This window comes from Dasypus novemcinctus, chromosome 3, assembly GCF_030445035.2.
Source record: "Dasypus novemcinctus isolate mDasNov1 chromosome 3, mDasNov1.1.hap2, whole genome shotgun sequence".
In the NCBI taxonomy this organism is placed as follows: Eukaryota; Metazoa; Chordata; class Mammalia; order Cingulata; family Dasypodidae; genus Dasypus; species Dasypus novemcinctus.
Genome location: NC_080675.1, coordinates 98,527,574 through 98,546,721, shown reverse-complemented (window position 1 = coordinate 98,546,721; position 19,148 = coordinate 98,527,574). Strand labels below are relative to the sequence as shown.

At 35.9% G+C, this 19,148-nt stretch overlaps 1 pseudogene; it reads right to left on the bottom strand.

Annotated features, from left to right (window-relative positions):
• Positions 1–4,446: 4,446 nt before the first annotated feature.
• LOC101443602 (olfactory receptor 4K15-like) overlaps positions 4,447–19,148 on the bottom strand; it is a 29,527-nt pseudogene continuing 14,825 nt past the window's right edge.

Sequence of the window (19,148 nt, the reverse complement as noted above, 5' to 3'; positions counted from 1 at the left end):
AGTTCAGAAACAGACCCTCATCTCTAGGGCCTAGTTATTTTTGACAAGCCTGTCAAACCCACCAAGCTGGGACAAAACAGTCTGTTCAACAAATGGTGCTGGGACAACTGGACAACCAGAGCCAAAAGAAAGATGACCTCTATCTCACACCTTATACAAAAATTAACTCAAAATGGATCAAATACCTAAATATAAATGCAAGTACCATAATGCTCCTAGTGGAAAAGTTAGGGAAGCATTTTCAAGACCTTGTGGTAGATGATGGATTCCTAAACCTTACACCTAAAGCAAGAACAATGAAAGACAACATGGATAAATGTGACCTCCTCAAAATTAAACACTTCTGGGATTCAAAGGACTTCATCAGGAAGGTGAAAAGGCAGCCCACACAATGGAGAAAATATTTGGAAATCACATATCTGATAAGGGTTTGATTTCTATTCTATATAAAAAGACCATGCAACTCAACACTAAAAGATCAAGCAATTCAATTAAAAAATGGGTAGAAAATTTAAATAAACATTTCTCAAAAAGGGAATCCAAATGGGCAAAAAGCACAGGAATCAAATTTTCGTATCACTAGCTATTAGGGAAATGAAAAGCAAAATGACAGTGAGCTATCTACTCACATAGCATAGAATGGCCATTATTTAAAAAAAAAAACCAGAAAATGATAAGTGCTGGAGAGAATATGGAGAAGTAGCAACACTCCTTCATTCTTGGTGGGATTGTAACATGGTGCAGGTTCTGTGGAAGATAGTTTGGTGGTTAATCAGGAAGCTAAATATAGAACTGTCATATGCTCCAGCAAACCCTCTATTAGGAAGTTATCCAGAAGAACTGAAAATTGTGGCATGAACAGATATCTGTAAACTGATGTTCATAGCAGCATTATTCACAATTGCTAAAAATGGAAAGAACACAAATGTTTATCAACCAATGAATGGATAAACAAAATGTGTTATATACATACAATGGAATACTATGCTGCAGTAAGAAGAAATGAAATTGGGACATATGTGATAACATAGATGAATCTTGAAGACATAATACTAAGTGAAGCAAGCCAGACACAAAAGGACAAATATTGCATGATCTCACTAACATGAAATAAATATGAGGAGTAAACACACAGAGTTAAAACCTAGAGTATAGGTTATTAGAAAATAAAAAAAAGGTTGAGAAGAAATACTGATGCTTCAGGTATGTAGAAATTTTAATTAACTTGACTGTAAATGTGTGGAGATGGATAGAGTTGATGGTGACACATTATAATAAGTAAAAACTGGTTAATAAATGGGACTGTAGCAGAAAAGGGTAGTCTGGGGAAGTAAATGTCAATTGAAAGAAAGCTAAAGAACCAGCTAGAGATTGAATAACACAGTGAACCCAGAGATGGATGAGAATTGTGGTTGAGGGTACAAATGCAAGAGTGTCCTTCTGTGAGCTAGATCAGATGTACATCACTATTGCAAGGTAGTGGGAATGTGGAGAAGCATGGGAAAGCTACAACTGGTGTGACCTATAGACTGTGGTTAACACCAATTCTATATTATTCTTTCACCAATGCCAAAGATGTACTGTGTTGATAATGGAGGTTATGGGAAAAGTGTACCAAATGTATGCTATGGACCATGGTTGGTATTAATAGTCAGATGATATTATCTCAAAATCTGTAACAAATATTCCACAACAGTGTGGTATGTTTTGAATGGGTGTTGAATAGGTATTCTACACATGTGTATGATTGTTTTGCAAGTTCACAATTTCTGTAATAAAAAAATATTTTAAAAAATAGGGTGAGTTGGTGGAAGAATACACCGAATGTAAAGTATTATCATTAGAAGTAATATTTTGAGAATGCTCTTACATAGCTTGTAACAAATGTTTCACAACAATCCAAAGTATTGGTGGAGGTGTGATGTATGAGATCCTTGTATGTTGTTATGTATGTTTATTTTTTAAGTTCATAATCTTTACTATACACTTATTATTTGTGTATGTTCATGTATGAATGATATATTTCAGTAAAAATATATTTAAATATATATATATATATGGAACCTGGTAACATGTCTGCAATCCTTGTCTCATATCACATAGTGTTCTCTTGTTTTTTAGTAAACTCTTTACTCTCTTGCCTAAAAAAAAAAAAATATATATATATATATACACACACACACACATATATATATAAATCCAATCTAACCCACCCTTCCCCCTCCCATAGTTTTCCATGTTAACAATATCTGAAAAATCATTTTTTAAAATATAAACAAATATAGCAACAGTTGATTCCTAGGGGAATAGAGAATATTTATGCTAGGATTCAGACATCCATCCTCATGAAAGTGGAGTGATACAGAATTAAAATTCATCTTTAAATTACCCAGATTATTGTATTATTTTACAAAAGACAAAAACATAAATAAACACAACACACAGTATTAAATAAATGTATGCAGTAAGTTATTATCCATGAATAATCTTTATTAAGGAGTCACCTTAAACAGTGACTTCTGAAAGGTATTCATGAATGCAAATGACTTTTTAATGGATAGTCATTGCATTTTGCACTCCTATTGATATTATTGACATCAGTCATGCAATTATCTTCATAATCTCTCAGTCACAGAAGGCAGTTTTAAATGCACACAAATGAGGCATATCATACATTGAATATCATTTAATTCTATTCATATACTATATATATTTTTTCTCTATGGTACAGATATATATATATCTTTAAAATTTTAAAAATTTTAATATATTTCTTATGTATTTTTAAAAGATACATAGATAAAACAAAAATATTATTTTAAAAAATATAGGGGGTTCTCATATACCCCGCCCCATCACCCCATTTTTCTCACATCAACAATTTCTTTCATTAGTGTGGTATATCCCTTGCAATTGATGAATTTGGGAGCATAGGTACACAGCATGAAGTATAGTTTACATTATAGTTTACACTCTCTCCCAGTCCATTCGGTAGGTTATGGCAGGATATATAATGTCCTGCATCTGACCCTGCAATATCATTCAGGACAACTCCAAGTCCCAAAAATGCCCCCATATTACACCTCTTTTTCCCTCTCTCTGCTTTCAGCAACTCCCATGGCCACTGAATCCACATCAGTGATATAATTTCTTCCATTGCCAGAATCACAATAGTTCTAAAGTAGAATAAAAGTAAGTTCACTCTAGTCCATACTTTATTCCTCCATCCTGAGGACTTTGGCATGATGATGCCCAATTCACCTCTTATTGAGAGGAGGCTTTGATCCTACATGTTTGACAGACAGGACTCTCCTGCTTGCAGATGTAGACTCCCTAGATTCCTTGGCATGGTGGTTGTCCATCCTCACATCCTTGTTAGCTGACCTGCATGAGTCCAATTAAATGGAGAGTAGCTGTTACAACTCTGCTGAGGCTCAGGGCCCAGCTGGTGCATGGACAACCCAGAGATTCAAGTCTCCTGGACATACATCAACCCCAGCGCAAACCATAGATTCAATAAAAGAGACAGAAGAGATGTGTAGAGAAGTCACATCCGAGTCCAACTCGGTCATACTTAGGAGAACAATCTCCAAAGTAGGGCCAACTGGCAAGGTACCAAAATCTGTAACCATCTGCCATGACCATAGGACCTGGGTGTCCTGTAGCCAGTTGAGGTGTGAACCATCTTTATTTGAGTGTGAAAATGTTACCACAGTTCCTGAAGTGCATGGATTTGGGGTGTCCATATGACCAAAGGATTCACTCAGCACATGTGTCAAACATGAGCTTTATTTATTTGGGATTTATGGACAAGAGAAGGTGATAGGCAGTGGCAGCCTGAAGAATTAAAGCAGAGCTTGCAGGAAAATGAGGGGCAAGATATAGGGTTTCAAAATAACAACAACATTTCATAACAGATTTTCTGCTAGGGTCACATGAGGCACATAAATGGGATCTGGTGATATTACAGTAGGAAGGAGTTGTACACTCTGGAGAAAGTTATAGTCTTTGATATGGTCTGTACATTGTTCTCCTGTGAGGAGATTTCTTACACTTTAACTTGTGTCCTGAGTTATGCAGGCAGCTATAAACTGTGATTTAAGCTTTATTTAGGGAGAGGCAGCCAGGCCCCAATAACCACTGAACTCCTATAAAAGAGTTTAATTTTTTCCTATTTAAAAGTAAATGGTATTTATCATTGTCTTTAAAAAAAAATGCTTATATCTTAAAATGATTTTAAATAAAGATAAACTTAGAAAACAGAAAAAAAATATGGGGAGAAGAGAATATTGAAATTGCTAGTAAGCATTTTGTAGCTTTGATTGTCATCATTAATCATTCATTCATGAATCCCAATCAATCTATTCCAAAACGATTTGCTTTCATCACAGATATTCCATTTGTAACAGTCTACAGAAAACACTAAAGAGTTTATATTCCTGTAATTTATTTTGTTTTCAGAAAATGCATATTTCTTATGGCTGCAGAAGCTGGATAGGTTTCATATACCTGCTTTTCAGAGCTGCTTTCACCTCTTCGTTCCTTAGAGTATAGATTACTGGGTTTAAAATGGGAGTAAAGATGGTGTAGAACACAGCAAGGACGTTGTTAACTGTGTAACTCTTGAAGGGCCACACATAGATAAAAATGTATGGCCCCAAGTATAATGTGACCACAGTGATGTGGCAGTGAGTGTGGAGTGGGCCCTTTGCCATGCTGGCAGATAAGCATTTCCTCACTGTGTTAAGAATAACAGTGTAGGAGATGACCATGAGAAGGCAGGAAATCATAGAAGGAAAGCCACTGTTCACAATGATAAGCAGGCTGACAAGGTAAGTGTCTCTGCAGGCAAGCTTGGTCACTAGAGGGAGATCACAGAAAAAGCTGTCTACCTGATTAGGACCACAAAAAGGTAAGTTAATAGCAAATGACATCTGGGCTGTAGTATGGATGAGGCCAACACACCAGGAGATGAGGACCAGAATAACACACACGGTGGCTCATGATTGTCATGTAGTGGAGCGGTTTGCATATAGCCACATAATGGTCATAGGCCATGGATACAAGGAGCATTATTTCACCACTAACAAAAAGATGGAGGAAGAACATCTATGCCAAGCAGACTTCAAAAGAAATAGTCTTCTGCTGTACCAGAAAGTTGGCAATCAGTTTGGGGGTAGAGAAAGAAGCAGCACATATATCTGTAAAAGAGAGGTTTGCAAGCAGAATGTACATGGGGGTATGAAGGCGGGAATCTGAGGCCACAGTGAGTATGATGAGAATGTTGCCCAGCAGGATTCCTGTGTATAGTAGTGAAAATATGACAAAAAAGAAAGGTTGGAGATCCTGAATGCTAGAACTCTTTCTAATTATTTCATGTCAGTGAGCTCATATAGCATTTGTCCTTGTTGGCTGGCTTTTTTCACTCAACATGATTTATTAGGTTCATCCATGCTGTCACATGTATTAGAAATACACATGTTTTTCATGGCAGTATAATATTCCATTGTATGTATAAACCATATTTTATCCATTCATCAGTTGATGGACACTTAGGTTGCTTCCATCTTTTTACAATTGTGAATAATGCAACAATGAATTGTGGTGTGCAAAAGAACTGTTTGTGTCCCAGTTTTCAAATATTTTGGATACAAACCAGATATGTTATTGCTGGGACACATGGAATTCCAAACTAACCTACCAGAGGAACTACCAAAATGTCTTCCATATGAGCTACAAAACTTTACATTCACACAATGAATGAGTGTTCCTATTTTTCCTCATTGTCTCCGATACTTATTATACTCTGATTTTTGTTTTTTGTTTTTTGATAGTAGCCATTCTAGTGGGTGGGAAATGGCTTCACATTGTGGTTTTCCTTTGCATTTCCCCGGTAGCTAGCAATGGTATACATCTTTTCATGTGTTCTTTGGTCATTTATTTCTTTGGAGAAATATCTATTCAAGTCTTTTGTACATATTTTAAATTGATTCTTTGTCTTCTTATTATTGAGTTGAATGTTTTATTTATGTACTCTAGATATCAAACAGTTATTGGATAAGAAATGTTCAAATGTTATCTCCCATTGAGTCCATTGTTGTTTTACTTTCAGGATAAAGTCTATTTTTTTCTTTCTTTTTTCACTTGTGCTTTGAGTGTAAAATCTAGAAACCATTGACTAATGCAATTTCCTGAAGATGTTTCCCTATGTTTTCTATAGGAATTTTATAGTTAGTTCTTTGATCTATTTTGAGTTAGTTTTTGTTAATGTTGTGAGGTGTATGTGTTGACATTCTTTTGCACATAGACATCCAAGTTTTCCAGCACCATTCATTGAAAAGACTATTCTTCCTCCATTGATTGGATTTGGCAAACTTCTCAAAAATCAATTGGTCATGAATTTGAGGGTTGATTTCTCAGCTATAATATGTATTTGATTGGTTTATATATGTCCTTATGCTAGTACCTTGCTCTTTTGATAACTATGGCTTATTTAAGATCAGGTGTTTGGTGTGCTCCAATTTCATTCTTCTCATTCAAGATGGCTTTTATTTTTTAAGTCTCTTTATACTTCTGTATAAATTTATTGAATGGCTTTTCCATTTGTGAAAAAGTCAACTATGGCAGGGGAGGAACATTGGTGTGGGGTGTTATTGATGGGGGCCACATGGTTGGGAGGGAGTTCTACAAGGCATATAGGGTACATACAAATTTTTGGATATATGTTGTTACAGTTACAAATGACAACTGAGGGAGTGCTGAGTTCCTAGTCAGGGTAGTTCTATCACCTTCCCCAATGGAACAGCAACAATCCCCTAAGTGCAATGGTGAAGACCAACACTTAAGGATGGTCCAACAGTAAGCTCTTGATACTGATGAATATGCTTATGAGCGTGTGTGCTTGAAATATGAACTAGGCCTAGAGCTGCAGGGTGCCTAAGAGTTATTTCCTGAGAGCCTCCATGTTGCTCAAATGTGTCCACTCTCTAAGCCAAACTCAGCATGTAAATGCATTGCTTTCCCCCAGCATGGGACATGACTCCAGGGGAAGAGCACCCCTGGTGCCAAGGGATTACTACCAATCACTAGCTGGTGATGCAACTAGAAAGAGACCTTGAATAAAAGGGTCAACTCAGTCCAGCAGAATATCTCAGCCTACATGTCAGATCAAGTGTTAAAAAGTGCTTTTTAATCTTGAATAAAAGGGGAAAATGGCAAGGGCAAATGAGTTTATATGGCTAAGAGTCTTCCAAAAAGAGTCTGGAGGTCATCAGAGGGGTCACACTTATGCACACCTCAGCAGGACCCCAGAGAGAGCCAAAGTAGATACAACCCCAGGTACTGGTGCTCCTGAGGGCTACAGAAACCCACAGTTATATGGTCATGGCAAATGGCTCTGGAATTCAGTGCCATGTCAGTTGGTGCTACTTTGTAATATGTGTTCCTGAGTGTGATGGATTTGAACTTAGATGTGACCTTTCTACACATGCCTCTTATGTCACTTTTACTCAACCTATGGTTGTTGCTAGCATACTCAAGAGACTTGAATCCCTGGACTTTCCATGTGCCAGCTGGGCCCTGAGCCTTAGCAGACTTGCAAATCCTACCTTCTGGTTCATTGGACTTACCTAGGTCAGCTAACAGGGAGGTGAAGATGGTCAGCCACCACACCAGGGAACCAAGAGCATCTACAACTGCAGGCAGGAGAATTGCATCCATCATCCATGTGGAATCTAAGCCCCCTCTTGATATAGAGGTGGAGTGGACATCACCATCCCAATGTCCACAGGATGGATGAATAAAATATGGATTAGAGTGGACTTATTGATATTCTACTATGGAACTATTGTGACCAGTATTGGAAGATATTGTAGCATTGATGCGGAGAAAGTGGCCACAGTAGTTGCTGAGGGTAGGGAGAGGGAAGAAGAGATGTGATGTGGGGGCATTTTCAGGACTTGGAGTTGTCCTAAATTATATTGTAAGGACAGATGCTGGACATTATATATCCTGCCATAATCCACTGAATGTACTGGGGGAGAGTGTAAACTATAATGCAAACTATTATCCATGTTGTGCAGCAACGCTCCAAAATGTATTCACCAAATGCAATGAATGTGCCACAAAATAAAAAAAAATAAAATAAAATAAAGGTTATTGGAATTTTGATAGGGATTTCATTGAATCTGTAAATCATTTGGGGTAGAATTGACATCTTAATAATATTTAGTCTTTCAATCCATGAACATGGAATGTCTTTCCATTTATTTAGGTCTTCGATTTCTAATAACAATGTTTTGTTGTTTCTATATAAAAGTCCTTTACATATTTGTTGGATTTATTCCTAGATATTTGATTCTATTAGTTACTATTGTAAATGGAATTTTTTCCTTAATTTCTTCATCTGATTGTTCATTATTAGTATATAGAACACTACAGATTTTGCATGTTGATTTTTACCCCAAAAACTTTGCTGAATTCATTTTATTTATTCCAGTAGATTTGTTGTGGACTTTTCAGGATTTTTTGTACTTAAGATCAAGCCACTTGCAAATAGGAAGAGTTTTATTTCTTCCTTTCCATTTTTTTATTACTTTCTCTTGCCTAATTGCTTTGACTATAACTTTCAGTAAAATTTTGGATGATACTTGTAACAGTGTGCAACCTAACATTCTTACTTTTCTTAGAGGAAAAGCTGTCAGTCTTTCAGTAATGAGTCAGATGTTTCTTGGCTTTTTAAATTATGCCCTTTCACAAGTGGTAGAAATTTTATTCTACTCTTATTTTTCTAAATTTTTAATCATATAAGTGTAATGAAGTTTGTCAAATGCCTCTTCTGCATCAATTAATATGATCATGTTTTTCCCTTTGTTTTGTTATTATGGTGTTTTCACTCATAGATTTTCTTATGTTGAATCACTCTTGCATATATGAGACAAATCCCACTTTGCCATTATGTATGACTCTTTGATGTTCTGTTGGATTTGGTTTGCTAATACATTGTAAAATTTTTTTCAACTTTGCCATTATGTATGACTCTTTGATGTTCTGTTGGATTTGTTTTGATAATACATTGTTAAAATTTTTTCAACTATTAATATATTCATAAGGATTATTCACCTTTAGTTTTCTTTCCTCAAGGAATCTTTATCTAACTTTTGATTGAGGGTATTTTTGGCCTCATAGAATGAGTTACGGAGCATACCCTCCTTTTCAAACCTTTGGAAGATTTTGAGTAGAATAGGTGTTAATTACCTTGCAATGTTTTCTAAAATTCCCCTGTAAAATCATCTTGTTATGTGCTTTTCTGTTTTGGCATTGGTTTTATTACTTATTCTAATCATTTACTAGCTTTTGGTTTGCTGAGATCTTCTATTTCTTCTTAAGTCAATACTTTAGTCTGCTAGGCTGCTGAAAGCAATATACCAGAAATGGGTTGGATTTCAGGATAAGGATTTATCAGCTTTCAAGCTTACAGTTCTGAGGAAAGGGATAAGTCCAAATCAAGGCATCATTGGATGATGCTTTTTTCTCAAAGACTGGGTGCCAATGAATCTGGAATCCTCTGTCACATGGCAAGGCACATGGCAGTGTCCGCTGTTCTCTCCCTTTTCTTCCTGGTTTCCTTGCTTTCAAATTCTCACTTCTCTGGCTTTTTCCCTCTCATCTAAATTGCATTCTCTTATAAAGGATTCCAGTGAGAGGAATAAGATCTGCCTGGAGCCATGCCTTACTGATGCAACCTAATCACAAGGACCTTAATAGTGGTAACCTAATCAAAAGATCCTACTTACTATAGGTTTATACCCACAGGAACGGATTGACATTAAGAATGTGATTTTAGGTGTCCCCATAGCCTTAAACCATTACAGTCACTATTAGAAGCTTGTGTATTTCTAGGATTTTGTCTATTTCATCTGAGTATACAATTTGTTGCATATAATTATTTCCATGGGGTCAGTAGTAATATCTCCTTTTCATTCCTGATTTTAACTATTGTGTCCTCTCTCACTTTTTCTTTGTAACATCAGGCAAAGCATTATGGATTTCATTGATTTTTTTAAAGAATCATTTTCGTTTTGCTCATTTTCTTTGTGGTTGCTTTTATAAAAATTCTCTATCTAAATTATCTCTACTCTATTGGTTATTTACTTGTGCTCATTTTGGGTTTAGTTTGATCTTCTTTTTGCAGATCCTCTAGTTTTAAGGTTAGGTCTCAGATTTAAGATACTTCTTTATTTTAAATGTAAGCATTTCATGCTATAAATTTTCTGCTCACCACTGCCTTTTCTGCATGCCATACGTTTTATTATGCTGTGTTTTCATATTTATGTGCTTCAAGATATTTCCTAATTTCCATTGTAATTTCCTTTTTGTTCCAAAGGTGTTTTAGAATACATTGTTTAATTTCCACATATTTGTGGAATTTCATTTTCCCCGTTATTGACTTCTAGCTTCCTGCCATTAAGATTGTGCAAAATGCACTGTATTGTTTTTAATATTTTTGAATTTATTGAAACTTTTTTTGTGACCCATCTTATGGTTTACCTTGGAGAATGGTCCATGTGCCCTATAGCAGTATATGTATTATGCTGCCTTTGGATGAAATGTTCTATGTTTATCTTTTTGGCCTAGCTGGTTTATATTATCTTTGAAGTTTTCTATTTCCTTACTCATCTTTCTTCTAGAGTTCTAAATATTATTGAAAGTGTTGTATTGATATCTCTCACCATTAATGTAGAACCATCTATTTCTCCCTTCAAATCTGTCAATATTTGTCTCATATATTGGGGTTCTGCTTAGGTACATATATATGAAAATTGTTATATAATTTTGTTGAATTGAATTATTTGCAATATATAGTGACACTCTTTGTCTCTCATAAAAGTTTTGTGTAAAGATTATTTTATGTGATTTTATAATAGCTACCCCAGCTCCACATTGGTTACTACTTTCACAGTATGTTTTTTCCTATCTTTTCATTTTCAACCAATTTATGTTCCTGAATTTAAGGGGAGCCTCTTGTAAACAGCATATACTTGGGTCATGCAGTTTAATCTGTTCTGCCAAACTCTGCCTTTTCACTGGAGAGTTCAATTCATTTACACTAAAATCATAATTGATTGTTCAAGACTTTCTTTTGCAACTTGGCTATTCTAATAAGAGAGTTTTGCTATCTTCATAAGGGAAATATTCATTTGCAGAAAATATATTCTTTCCATAGCTCAGCATTAAAGGAAAGAAGATTTTGAATTTTATTTACATCCCAAGGATTGATATTTTATTAATGAAAAATATTCTTACCATTTAAATTATTTTCCTTTTGCTAAATAGCTATAGGTAATTATTGGATCAAAGTTTAGCTCTCACCATTACTCTAAAGAAAAAAATTGTTTGATGAATAAAACAACAGATAAGATTATTCCCTCTCTGTCACTGACTAAATTGGTGAAATTGGGCAATACTCTTAACAAGACCTCCACTGCTTAGGGTATAAGATGCAGAATTCGGGCAACAGAAACTCTAAATTACTTCCTAATATAAACTTAATTTTTCATTCACTCTGAAGAATTGGAACCCTACTTTATCCAGGCCACTGCGTTAGAAATTGATTATAGAGCAGTTAGCGTTATTACTTGTCACCTGGTGTTCTTTTACTACTGTAATAATCTTTTTTTCATTTATAGAAGAAAATATACTTATATTTCCCTTCATCTCCATCATATCTTTCCTGGATGAAGTAAGGATATTTTATCACTTAAAAATATGACTGGGTTTTAAGCTTATTAAAATCCCTGTATACTAGTGGAAACACAAAGCTATTGAAATAAGATTCTAGGATAAAATCACAGCTGTGTCATTAGGCAGCTTTATGGCATTGAATAGTTTTTTAGAATTTCAGGACTCCTTATTCTAAGTATAAAATGTTCAGAATAATAACACTCTCAAAGAGTCATCAAAATTATATATTAAAATATTTTATAGTTTAGAACTCTTTAATAAACTGTATTAACTACACATAAAACATTCTCAATGGTAATTTATTTAAGGAAAGTATTGTTTTAATAATTATACTGCTAAATCATGGGTCATCTGACTTATATGAGTTTCCCATTGCTGGATGTGCTAAAGTAAAATAACTTTTTCATTTCTTGTTATAATTTAGAGATTTGCTAGGTGACACTCAGGTCCCTCCTACAATAACATCACGTAAAATCATCTCGCATTACTTCTATCTCTTGAATATTTTAATTGGTGCACAATACTAATATAATGTGTAGAAGCCATCAAATACTACCACTTCAATGTAAAAGGCTTTAGAAACTTTCCTTCATTACCTACTCACTTAACCCTGTCTTTCCTCCTTCTTACCTGTAATCACCATAAAGAAGGGGACAGTGATGATGCATTCTGCTTAGAAACATATTGATGAACATCTTTCATTTGCCCAAGATTAAATGGAGAGAGTTGACATATTAATTTTTACACAAAGTCTTAGAAAGAGTTTGAAAGTTTGCTAGTTCTCATGGCTTAATATTTTACCTTGCTGTCGTGTAGGTTTGGTTATTGATTCAAGCCTTACTCCATCTCAATATGTGAAGTTTAATCCAATATCCATTTTGCATGTTCTAGTGGCATCCCACAAGATTTAACATGGCGTATTTTCTTTTATTGTTAAGTTGATGATGATTTCTTTTCCTATTGTGATTTCTTCCTTTACACACAAGGCTTTTGTTTTGTTTTGTTTTGTTTTTAACACTATGACATATATTTGCTAAATATTTGGATATATACTAAATACTTTTACTTTATTGAGCTCTGAATCAATTTTATTGTGATCTGGGAACATGCAATTTATGATTTCAATTATTTGTTAGGAATTTTTTTTTAATCACTGTAGTACCTGTATTGGTAAATGTCCCTATGCTTTACAAAAGGATGTGAATTCCTGAGTGATTGCCCAAGTTTCTTTAACATTTTGATACAATTAATAATGTACTTAATATCATTAAATTCTTACTGGTGTTCTATTGATTTGTTTCCCCTATTGCTCAGATATTTAAAGTCTGCCATGTTTGTACATGTGTCTATCCTGTCAACTTTTACTTTATTTACTTTGAAATTACTTGCATACACATAAGGGGTACTTAAATCTTGCTAAGTAACTGACAATTGCATTTTTAAGAAATATCTAAATAAGCTTTTGTACAGTAATTGCATTTGATTTCTTTTCCAACTTTGTATACTCAACATTGCTGTGTCTTTATGTTTTATATATATGTCTCTTTTTATGTTTTTCTTTAATCTTTATCAGAAAATATTTGCATTTTAATTGGGATATTCAGAAAATTTAAATTTAATGTTGTTACTGAAATAGATGATTTTAAATTACAGTTCTGTTATCTGCCTTTATTTTTCCATCTGTTCTTTATTCTTTTATTCCTCCATTCTGCTAGCTTTTACTTTACCAATTTTCCTTATTTAATTTTCCTTCTTTTAAATACTTATCTGTAACTCCTCTTATTATTCAAATGTTTAATAATATTAAGCAATAAATGTAAATATTATAAATGTTCACTTATAATATGATTTACTACTTTATAAGAAATGAGAATAAAGAATTATTTTAACTCCATTTGCCCACTCATCCTTAATTTAATGTTTTCCAAGAGTTTATTTTTACATTAATTATAAATCATATAACACATTTTATTCTTGTTTTGAACAGCAAAAATATTTTATAGTTATATCCAATATTTACAACTTCTGGTTCTCCTCCACTCTTACTGCAGTTTTTTTTTTTTAATTTTGTCTGGGGTCATTTCATTCATCCTAAAGAACTACCTATTTCATTATTTCTAGTGAAAGATATCTTCAGGCAGCTAATTCTCTCAAACACTTTTTTTCTGCAAACATTTTCATTGCCTTCATTTATGAAGTACATTTTTATGTATATAGCATTCTAAGTTGGCAAATTTTATTTCATCACAATATAGACACCATTTATTTAATGCTGTCTTCAATTACTCTTGTTGTAGAGTTTTCATCCTGTTTATTTCTCCTTTAAAAATAATATGATTTTTTCCCTATGGTTTCTTTAAAATGCTCTCTTTGTCTTTGATATCTTATTCTTTCCTGATTTTTTATCATTCTTAAAAAAAATTTATTGACGAATATCCCTCATGTGTGAACATACACAGGCAATAAGTGTGTAGTAAAGTTGTGCACTTACAAAACAAACATACATAACATCATGCAGGACTCTCATAACTCACCTTACCACCAATACCTTGCATGATTTTGAAACATTTTTAACAAATGTTTAAAGAACATCCTCAAGATATAATTAGTAACCAAAGCATTTTCTCCCAACCCACCCTATCGTTATTTTTATATCGTTTATACATGAACATACATAAGTATATAGTAAAAGTTTGGAATTTACAAGGCAAACATGCATAATGTCATCAAGGGCCCCATATATCAACCCTTCACCAACACTTTGTATTGTCGTGAGACATTTTACAAATTATTAAAGTATATTGTAAAAATCTTATTATTAGCTATAGTCCTTATATTTGCCATATTTTCCCCCAACCCACGTTATTAATATTTTAAAATATATTTTATGATAGAACCTGTAAACTTACAAAACAATAAGGCACATATGCAGAATTCCCAAACAACATCCTTCTATCAATACATCACACCATGTTGGAGCATTTGTTACTGACTATAAGTTAATATCATACAGTTATTTCCAGGTTCATAGTTTATATTTGGCATGCCTTTGCCGTACTCCCCCATTATCAACAGAGTACATCTTTGGAATAGATTTTAAGAATATTACATTACAACTGTTAACCACAGTCCATAAGTCACTCCAATTGTATTTTTCCCATGCTTCTCCATTTTCCCACTACTCTGCAATTGTGATACACATTTACTCTAGCTCACAAAGGACACTCTTGCATCTGTACCATCAAGCACAATTCTCATCCACCTCTGGGTTTACTGTGTTTTTTATTCCCTAGATTATTCTCTAGCTTTCTGTCAATTGGCATTTACATCCCTAGAGTATCATTTTCAGTCACACTCCCATTTATAAATCAACTAATACTCACCATAATTTTTTATCATCAACTCTGTACATTTCCATACTTTTACAGTAAAGCTAATTAAAACTTCTATGTACATTAATCATCAGTAGTCCTTCTCAGTCCTCCTCTTATCTTTTTTAAGGATCCTCCACATACCACTGGTGCTTAAAGATATTTTCCTACATTTTCTTCTAGAAGCTTTATGGTTCCTGTTTTTATATTTAGGTTTTTTATTCATTTTGAGTTAACTTCTGTATAAGGTGAGAGATAGACTCCTCTTTCCTTCTTTTGGTTATGGATATCCAGTTTCTCAGCACCATTTGTTGAATGGACTATTTGGCCTGAACTGAGTAGTTTTGAAATGCTAGTCAAAAATCAGTTGACCATGTATGTGAGGGTCTTTCCTGAACCATCAGTTTAGTTCCATTCACCTATATTTCTGTCTTTATGCCAGTACCATGCTGTTTTTACCACTGTAACTAGGTAATATCATTTTTAAGTCCAGAAATGAAAGTCCTCCAAACTTGCTTTTCGTTTTTAATATGTTTCTGGCTATTCAGGACCACTCTTCCTTCCAAATAAATTTAATAATCATGTTTTCCATTTATTTTTAAAATGCTGGTGGAATTTTTATCAAGATTGCTTTGACTCTACATATCATCTGAGTAGAATTGACACCTTAATGAAATTTAGTCTTCAATTATGTGAGCATGGAATGTGCTGTGAATTATTTAAGACTTTTTTTATTTCTTTTAACAGTGAGTTGTAGTTTTCTGAATAAAAGTGCCTTACATCATTGGTTAAGATTATTCCTAAATATTTGGGTTTGATCTGTCATATTTTATTTTATCCACACTTTTAACACTTTTAGTTATTTTTATGGATAAAATCTTTGTTTCTAGACTCTCTTCCAGGTCTCTCTGTCTTTAGTTTTCAGGTTATAGCACACCTTTTGATATTTCCTGTAAAGCTGGTCTCTTGGATGCAATCTCTCAGCTTCTGTTTATCTGTGAATTTACTAAACTCACCCTCATTTTTGAAAGACATTCTTGCTGGATAAAAGATTCTTGGCTAAAAGCTTTCCTTTTGCAGTATCTTAAATATATCACATACTGTCTCATTGCCCCAATGCTTTCTGGTAAGAAATCAGCACTTAATCTTATTGGGTATCCTTTATATGTTATGCATTGCCTTTCTCTTGCCGCTTTCAGAATTCTCTTTGTCTTTGGCATTTGGCATTCTGTTTAGTATATGCCTCAGAGTTGTTCTATTCAGATTTTTGCTGATGGGAATACTTTGTGGATGTGGATATCTGTGTCCTCAATATGGTTTGGAAATTTTCTGCCATTATTTCTTAAATATTCCTTTTCCCTTTTCCTTTCTCTTCTCCTTCTGGGACACCCATAACACATGTGTTTTAATGTCTCTTGCCTTCATTTAGTTCCCTGAGAATATATTCAATTTTTCCATTCTTTTCTGCATCTGTTCTTTTGTATGTTCATTTTCAGAGGCCATTTTTTCAAGCTCACCAATCTTTTCTTCTGCCTTCTCAAATCTGCTATTATATGATTTCAGTTTACTTTTAATTTCATTTATTGTGCCTTTCATTCCTATAAGACCTGCTCTTTTTCTATGTATGCTTTCAAATTCTTCTTTGTGCTTATCCAATATCTTCCTATTATCCTTAATCTCTTTAGCCATCCCATTGAAATTACTGATTTGCTTGTACATCTATGATTAATTGTCTCAACTCCTTTATATTATCTGGAGGCTTGTCTTATTCCTTTAACTGGACCATAATTTCCTATTTCTTGATGTGGGTTGTAATTTTTTGTTGGTTTCCTGACATCTGCTTACTAGAGTATTTATTTTGGGTGCAGTTTTTCTCTTTAGTTTAGGGCTTCCTTCCCTTTCTCCCTTGCAAGATGTGTAGTAGGAACCAAAGACGTAGTTGGTGTTGTAAGCTGTAGAGGTTCAATCTGCCCTCATTGCCCATAGGACCAATGAAGCTTCTCCCAGCTTTCTTCTTTTTCAGGGATAGGGACAGAGCCACAGCTGTGGTAAATAATTGGAAGTTCTGCAGGCTTAAAGTATAGTTACCCAGAGAGACTGATGAAGCTTCATGCACCTCTCTCCCCTGCCTGGGGCTGGGATGGAGCTGCAGGTGTGGGCAACAATCTATGTGATGCAGGTACAAGATGACTGCAGTTGCCCTGGTAGACTTCTCATTATTCAGTCTGTACCAGCCAAATGTACCTGCAGTTACCTGTATAGGTGCAGGGCTTGCCAGCTTCCTCCCTGCTATATGTGGGGCTAAAGCCAAGGCTAGGGCTGCAGGCCAATCTGGGTGAAAGAAACCGGTCTCTACCATTACTGTGATTTTCTGACAGCCCAGCTTCCCTCATACTGGGTAAAAACGCCAGAAACAGTTTTTTTTCACATGGCAAGGCCAGAAATATACCTGGACTGGCCTACTTCATGGGTATATCAGCTCTCCAATGTAATTTCATAAACTAGTCCACAGGGACCTTAAACATCATTGCCTCCCACAAACATCACATTGGTTTGTTATATTGCTGATATTGTTTATTGGAACTAGAGAGCAAGAAGTAGTAAATACTCTAGACTTTTTGGTAAGGTATTTCCCTGTCAGAGGATGGGAGATAAATCCAACAAAAATACAGTGGCCTTCCACTTCAGTGAAATTTCTAGGTGTAGCAGGGGTTAGATATGTTGAGATGTCCATTTTAAGAAGAATGATAAACTATTGTATCTGGCCCTTCCTATGACCAGAAAAAGAGCCACTCACTAAACAATAAAGTTGAACATGTACAGCAGCACTCCATCATAAAATATATGAATTAGGGCACAAACACCTCCTGAAACCACAAGAAAGTTACAGGAGTGAGGGACGAAACGGGGTCCCTGTTAAGGGACAAGCGGGGTCCCTGTTGCGGGACGAGAGGGGTCCCTGGCGTGGGGAAGAAAGCCTCGTATGGCCGCTGAGGCTTCCCTCGGGGGCTCCGAAGGCGTGGAGGGTGCACGACCCAGGAAGAAGTCGCAGAGACAGGCTGATGGCACAAGTCTGGTCTATTGCGGAAGGGGATGCGGATTTATAGGATTGGGGAGTGGTGTGGCGGGTTCTGATTGGCTAGGGCAAATGCTGTTTCCATATAAGGCAATGTTCTGGCATTGGACTAGTGATTGGCCAGTAGAGTATGTGCTAACTCTTGATAGGCTGAAGCTGTTGCTGGGCAAACAGCGTACTAAGAGATTAGGTTTAAGGGAGGGGGAGGGGAAATGAGAGCTGGCCTAGGCAGGTGATAGGAAGGGGTAGGGTGGTGCCGGCTAGCCGTTAGCAGCAAAGGCCTAGTCAGGCGTGGTCACCTTGTCTAGGCCCAGTGGGCAGAGGTGGTGTCACCCTTGCCGCACTGTTTGCCACTGAGGCAAGCCGGGTGCCCCTCCTCCCACATCTCCCCCTTTGTTTTTAATATGCTGGGGCTCTCGACGTTGGGCGGGGAGGACGCAGAGGGGAACAGGGCTAACATGAAAAGCAGGAGAGAGCGTAGATTTTTAGGTTTCTTGTTTGAAGCCAAGGTGCGGACAGCAAGTTGTACTAGCTGTCCAAGGAGGAGGGTGTCATGAACTGGACGAGAACAGGGGAGGAGGCAGAAGTGAAGGCAGGGGTGGAGGTGCTCAGGCACACGCTCCTGAGAGTTTTATTGGTGCCTCTTGATCATAGCGGGTCGGTATAAGCCCCCGACATGGAAGGAGAAAGCCATCCAGCGATTCTCCCAGATCGCCGTGGATCGTATGAGGTCGCCAAGGTTCAGGAGCAGCAATGCAGAGCGAAAAGATAGGGGTGAGAAGAGAGGAGGGGGGGGCCACCAGGTTATGGAGTGAGGCGGCGGAGGTTCTCGGGGCCCTTACCCTCGGAGCGGTGCAGTGGTGGGGTTGCTTTGGCCCCACGTTGGGCGCCAGTTGAGGGACGAAACGGGGTCCCTGTTAAGGGATGAGTGGGGTCCCATTGTGGGACGAGCGGGGTCC